The sequence below is a fragment of the Oryza sativa genome, chromosome 8, assembly GCF_034140825.1.
Source record: "Oryza sativa Japonica Group chromosome 8, ASM3414082v1".
Lineage (NCBI taxonomy): Eukaryota > Viridiplantae > Streptophyta > Magnoliopsida > Poales > Poaceae > Oryza > Oryza sativa.
This window is the reverse complement of record NC_089042.1, coordinates 14,956,481-14,963,069: the sequence shown is the minus strand read 5'-3', so window position 1 is coordinate 14,963,069 and position 6,589 is coordinate 14,956,481.

Below are 6,589 nucleotides of genomic sequence, written 5' to 3'. Positions count from 1 at the left end.
TTCATCTGGTGTATTGATGGTATCGGAAAACAAAACATCCTAGAGGGAAATTCATAGAGTTCGATAACTCCGATACAGTGATATCTATACTTTATTATAGAACAATAGCATATATAAAACAATAAGAACAACAGGGCAGAAACTCTGGGTTTGGATAATGAATTTGTTAATACGAAATAAGAAGCAACTTCTGTAGCTTGAGTTTGCAGTTTCGATTCACAGCTAATGGACTTGTAAGAGTGAAGAAGTACACGCTGAAGTGAGAACTATTTGTCTTGGCGGCAACCTTTCAGTACGTGCATACACCACCAAATAAGATAAAAGAGGATTGCTACAGATAACATTAGGGTCGGGTGCATTAGGGCACATTCTTTACTGATTGGATTGGGCCAACAGCTCAGATTAGACCGCTACAGTGAAAACAGGAAAGCCAAGTTTTGGCTGCCATGTCGCTTTGAGCACTGTTGCTACTTTAAAATGCTGGTGCTCTATGGATTCATTTATTATAGGCGACACAGATACAGTAATCCTCTACAATACTAGGGATCCTAAACCTTCTGAGTTTGTGTTGAAGGTCATTATCGACCAATTTCGACAATATTACCTAATTAATGAAAACTAGCTATGCTTGCAATGCATAATTTTCAAATAAAATATCTACTTCCACTATGTACTATGCTACTATCATGTATACAAAAGAAGCACATATAAATGGAGGAGAATTGACAGAAAATAAATGATCAATCAATCGGACATTGTCGAGATCCAAACTTATGGATAAATGGGCCAATAAACAGAATTCACGCGATCCACTAGGCCTTCTGGACTGAGGAGCCAACAGGGAGACGGCCTGCTGAAAATTGGGCCGTTTGGGCCAGCCTCTGGTTGGTTCGGCCGAACCCCCATTTGCGCCCTTGATTCCAGGTTTTGGCGTGGACGCTCCAGATGATATCCTGATGGCGGTTGCAGGGGCAGAATGGACATTCCGCATACTTATAACCGCCATAACCGCCCTATATAAGGACTTCACTCCCTCCACTTCAACAACACACTCAAGAAGAAGAGATCTCTCCCTCTCTCAAGTTTAGTAGTATCCTAGTGCTAGTGGAGTAGGAATTAGAATTGTATTATGAGTCCTCGGGTCTTCAAGAGAATTCGGGTATGGCTCTAGTAGCATTCCTCTCTTCTTTTGTAAGATTTATTGAATTAATAGAATATTCTTATTTATACATCTTCGGTATTTTATTCCATTTATATTATCTGAGTACCGACTTTACTTTATACTTGTATCAATATAGTTGTGTAGCTAGCCTATCAGAGAGGTGCAATTGTGTGGGTTTAGTGTCCGAATACTCGGTTGCTCTATGTCATCTCGGGGGATATAGAGTAGTATTTAATAATATGGACGTGGTGTCTAGATTATTAAGTATCACTACGTGGTGTCTAGATTATTAAGTATATGATGTGGGAGAGTAGAGGTGGGCTGCTGATGGTGATAGCTCAGTACAGGTATTCCTCCGCGTTAGTATATATTCCTAAGACACTTTCCTGGGGACGGTACTCCTGCGTATTTAGTTCCGGTTGGATGGCCATGATAGGTTGTCGTAAAGAACTCGACAATCCGGGGTGGTCTCTCGAAACACCAGGAGGGCACTGTTAGGGGGTATTGGGTGCATGACTATATACTAACAAGTTTAGACTAAAGATGTATGTATACTAGAAGTATAGAAATGAATTCTTTTCCTATTCTTTCTCCACTTAGCTTAGATTATATTTAGTGAGAGTATCATAGTTCTTTCTTCTGTGTGTCATCTACCCTTTGAATCACTTAACCCCTGCTTAGACCTTAATATATGCAAGTAATATATAAACTATTAGCATAGTACTTTCTTATCATATCTTACCTTAGAATTAAATAAATACGATACCTTGGAATACTCCCGGGTGAAATATAAACTATTAGCATAGTACTCTCTTATCATATCTTACCTTAGGATTAAATAAATACGATACCTTGGAATACTCCGGATGAAATGCTACAATGGTATATCCGTGTGCTTGCGGGTCATATCTGTGACCATAAATATAGCATGAATATTTCTACGTTATTGTTGGGAATTATATTTCTAGTAATTTCATTAAGAAATATCAACAATTTGCCAGTAATATATGTATTCCCAGTGCCTCCTAGACCCATAAGCAAGCATACGGAATAAAGTATTCCACAGAAAATTGCATAGGACCCAAGTCCTTCCTTCATCCGAAAGACTTCGTCTCCCTACATGACATCTGTCCAATACGAATCTCAACGCAAGCAGGCGCTCCCCTCCCAATCCCCATTCTTCATCCTTCCGTCCTTCGTGCTCAGCAGCGACAACCAACAAGGCATAGCTTGAGCCGACCAACGTGGCCACGGCGGTGAGCAGAAATCGGGCTTATGGACGGCCGCTGGGAGAGTGCGACATCAAGGGCATGCGCCATGCCTTACCGCAACGTGGGTACTCCATTCGTCATCTGGTCACAATGTGTCATCTTATTCAAGAGTTCACATAACAGTGATAATACAATCTAATTATCATTTGCAGCACCAAGCCTCTTGTTGAGAAGGGCTGTCAGCTTGTAATCGAGCAAAGCTTGTTATCGGAAAGAATCCTCAAAGGATTGGATAAATTCAATAACCACCAATGATTATCTGTAATGGAGATTGAAATTAAAGTAACAAGAGCAACATCTAACCATTCTAACATTTAACCATCTACTCCTACTTGTCTACTGGCCAAGCACGTTCCTGGTGGTAGCTCGAAGCCGGCAGCCGCTGCCATGCCTACAGTGGTAGTTCCGTCTTGCCGAGCATATTGAAGAACAGAATGGGGATTGGAGAAAAGAAAGATGCTGCATGCTTTGTAATTTGTGCTGGACAGGTGTCGTGCAGGAAGACAAAGTATTTCATGTGAGGGAAGGACCTCAGTCCTGTATAATTTTCTTCCACTAATCATGTTCCCTGGCCAGCTGGCCTATAAATCTTTGAAGAAATCGATCCTCTATGCCAATATATTATGGATTTATGGAGGCGTATGTTATGCCACTGTAGTACAGTATGAAGCGCACTTGATCCACTCCACATCTCTAGCGCAAAAATATTGACCAGTATCAACAACCACTATGTGCTACTCCTCATGTCGTGGGCAAATGTGTGGCTCTATTTGCGTGTGTTGCGTGACGTGTGTGTCCAGTGCGAGGGAAAAAATAAAAATTGTTAGGTATCCTATGCCTATCAAACACATATATATTAGGGTTAATTGGATCCATGCCATTATAAATTTACCCATTTTGAAATATACCATTACAATTCATTGAATTAGAACTGAGTCGAGTTTGATTAATGAACTTTTAGAGTTAATATGTTCATGGACATTGGATATATATCTTCTGTGGACTAACCCCTGCAGGAAGGTTTTCAAATTCATGGGTGAGTCCTCAAGTTCAATTCACACTGAAGGTAAGTCAGGGCCCAGGAAACTAATCGATAAATTGCAACAAGCAAAGAAGTAACACATCACCTTTCAAGGTGCACAGTAAGTATACTTCTCTTTTGTTATGATCGTGTAATTTTATCTTAAGCCCCGTATGAGTTTTTGCTTACCGAAAATTTGGTGAACAATAAAAATTTTGAAAAAAAATGTTTTCAAGAAAAAAAAGGAAGAAGAAATGTCTCTAAAAAAAATGACAAAATAAAATTATGGCAAATTTGAGGGATCCACGCTTCTTAAGTTTTGAATCCAATTCCATTTTAGCGCGGAAGTGAACAATTAATCTTGAGGCTATGATAAAATCTTTCCAATTCTTTGTAGTCCCTCTGATATTTGTTGTCCACTTAACTTTTGCACGGAATAAAATGACAACCAAGGAGCAGTGTACAATAACTCCAGTACCAATTCCACGTTCCAAGCTGAACAAATGTGAAGCTTGTTGCATTCAATTCGGTTCTAGGCTTGGCAAGACTTATCTGGTAACAATCCGAAACACCTTGTGCATCCTTGCCTCATATCTCCACCCTGTTAAAAGTTACCCATCACCTCAATAATAATTTAAAAAACAAAATAAAATAAATTTAGGCACTTCATGCGCCTAGAGTTACTTGAATAAAATATGTCTCACCGGCATTTCACCTCGGTGGAAGCCATTTTGCTTTCTATGTTTTTGTTGAATAAAGACCAGGTACGAAATAAGTGTGGGGGAGACCCTTCGGACCCCTGACGTGCAAATTCAGAAAATGATATCAAAATATTGAGATTCTGAACATTTCTGAACACTGCAAGAAAATCCAGATGGTTTGGGCGTCAGAGTTGTTCGGCCGAACCCATCCTGATCCCAACCCCTGCCATTTTCTGCAGGCAAGCAGGTATGCATGTCCACTTCCTCACTCTCTCCCCTGTTGATGCAGTACATGAGCAGAAATTAACTAAAATATGTTCAAGCTTAATGAGAAGATAAAAATTCCAACTAAATAAAATTTTCCTATGATTAATCTTGTACACATTTTATTCTTGACTAGACTTGTTACTTGTGAACAACTATCTATGTTAGGGAACCTTATGCATCTAGGTGATTGATATTCGAGATATAGTTGAGATGAAGGAAATTCTTGTGTTCTATCTCATGACAACTGGGGATTTGTTTTTAAAATCAAAATTTCATTTGGAAGCTTACTCCTCATATGACTTCATTTCTACCTACCAATGCTATACACCAATTTATTAATGATGAACCTTATACATGTGTATGACTGTCTGTCATTATACTGAGCTTTACCAAATTATTGTAACTCGTGTTAGATGTCTCTCATGCTTTCTCGATCAAGGTTGCACAACCACTATATCATTCATATAAAATGCTAAGCTTCTGCATTGGAATTTGGCATCATTACATCCATTTACATTATCACTGGAAAAAAAAGAGAGAATAAAGGAAATGGCCATGCCCCCTCTACAATTATAAAGGAGAAATTGGAGAAGAAGGTATAAACAAAGGAGAAGCATTTTCTTTATTTTTCATTCTTTCCACATACCATACGCTTTCCACCCAAAAATGTGCAATCCTTGATCCGAGAGTATGCTCGACTATCTTCTTGAGTCCATGTATTTGGTTTTGCAATATATATGATGCAGGTATGTCCCGAATTATCCCTACCAAACTCCACATATACAGCTAGGGAATAATTTTTGCGACATATGCCTTGGTGAGGATCCACAGACATTGCAAAATACTTGAGTGATCGAGGGTAAGTCATTATGAAGAGAAAAGGCTGATTTGCAAAAATTTATAAAACCCCAAAAGTATGATATGGAGTATGAGAAGGACCGGATTCACGACTGTTCCAATTATCAATCGCTCAAGATGGTAAGATAGCCACCACTGAAGTTCACAGATACAAGAATAGTTTTGAATAATTTATGTGCTTGTACTATATCTTGGAGAATTTTATTCTGAACTTTAACTCTAACCTTTACTCGGGACAAGTAAAGAGGTAAGTGTTGGTATTTGATACGGTTACAGATAAAATCCGCAAGCGCACGGATATACTGATATAGCACTTCCCCTACGGAGTATTCCAAGGGTATCGAATCTAAGGGAACGTGTGTGATCAGAGCTTCCTCCGGTTCATCCAAGGGCACCAAGCAAATGATAGGCCGGGATAGAGAGGATTTACTAGTGAGAAACAGTGTCTAGGGAAAGCTTAATTTTAATCCTAACACAATACTTTAGGCACTGGCAACCCGCTGTTCCCAGATGTCGCTCTACTACGTACCCGGACAGGGAGGACTTAAGTGCTCTCGAGGGCTATCACCACCTCTACACACACCTCAACATACTGTGGGATACGCAGCAATTACTGGATAATAATTACCTAAACACCACGTCTAAGCAATTAATATCTACTTTAGTGTTTATAACTCACCAAACTAATCACTATATTTTAGTTGATTATAGCGAACAATAATCCTGTATGCTAATTTGGAACTAATCAAGAGGTAATTCTCACAAGATAAATCTAAATTACTCAAGAAGAATATTATATTGAATTCAGAGTAATAAACAGAATAAAAGAAATAGGAGAAGATTACCAACAACTCCGGAATTCTTCCGACTCCTTCTACTCTACTCTCTTCCTATTCTAGTATACAATATAGTACAATAGAGCCTCTTATAATTCAGCTCAAGCTTGGAAGTGTGTGTATGAAGTGAGGAGGTGAAGCCTTTATATAGAGGTAGGTATAACGGTTGGCGAAGGGGAAATGTCCAAACTACCCCGCAACCGTCATTGGGAGAGCATCTGGAGCGTCCACGCCAAACCCCAGGATCAACGGTGATCAGGGGGGTTCGGCCGAACACAACCAAGGGGTTCGGCCGAACATGGGCTGGGCCCTCCTGGCCTGGCCTTCAGTCGGTGGACTCCCTGGGCTCTCCTTTGTCCATTTCTCAGAGTTTTGGGTTGATTCACTGATGTTTTGATGAAGTTCACAACCCCTCCTTGTATGGATGCATAATTCTTCTCACTTTAGTCTGATTTTCCTCCCAACACCGGGGT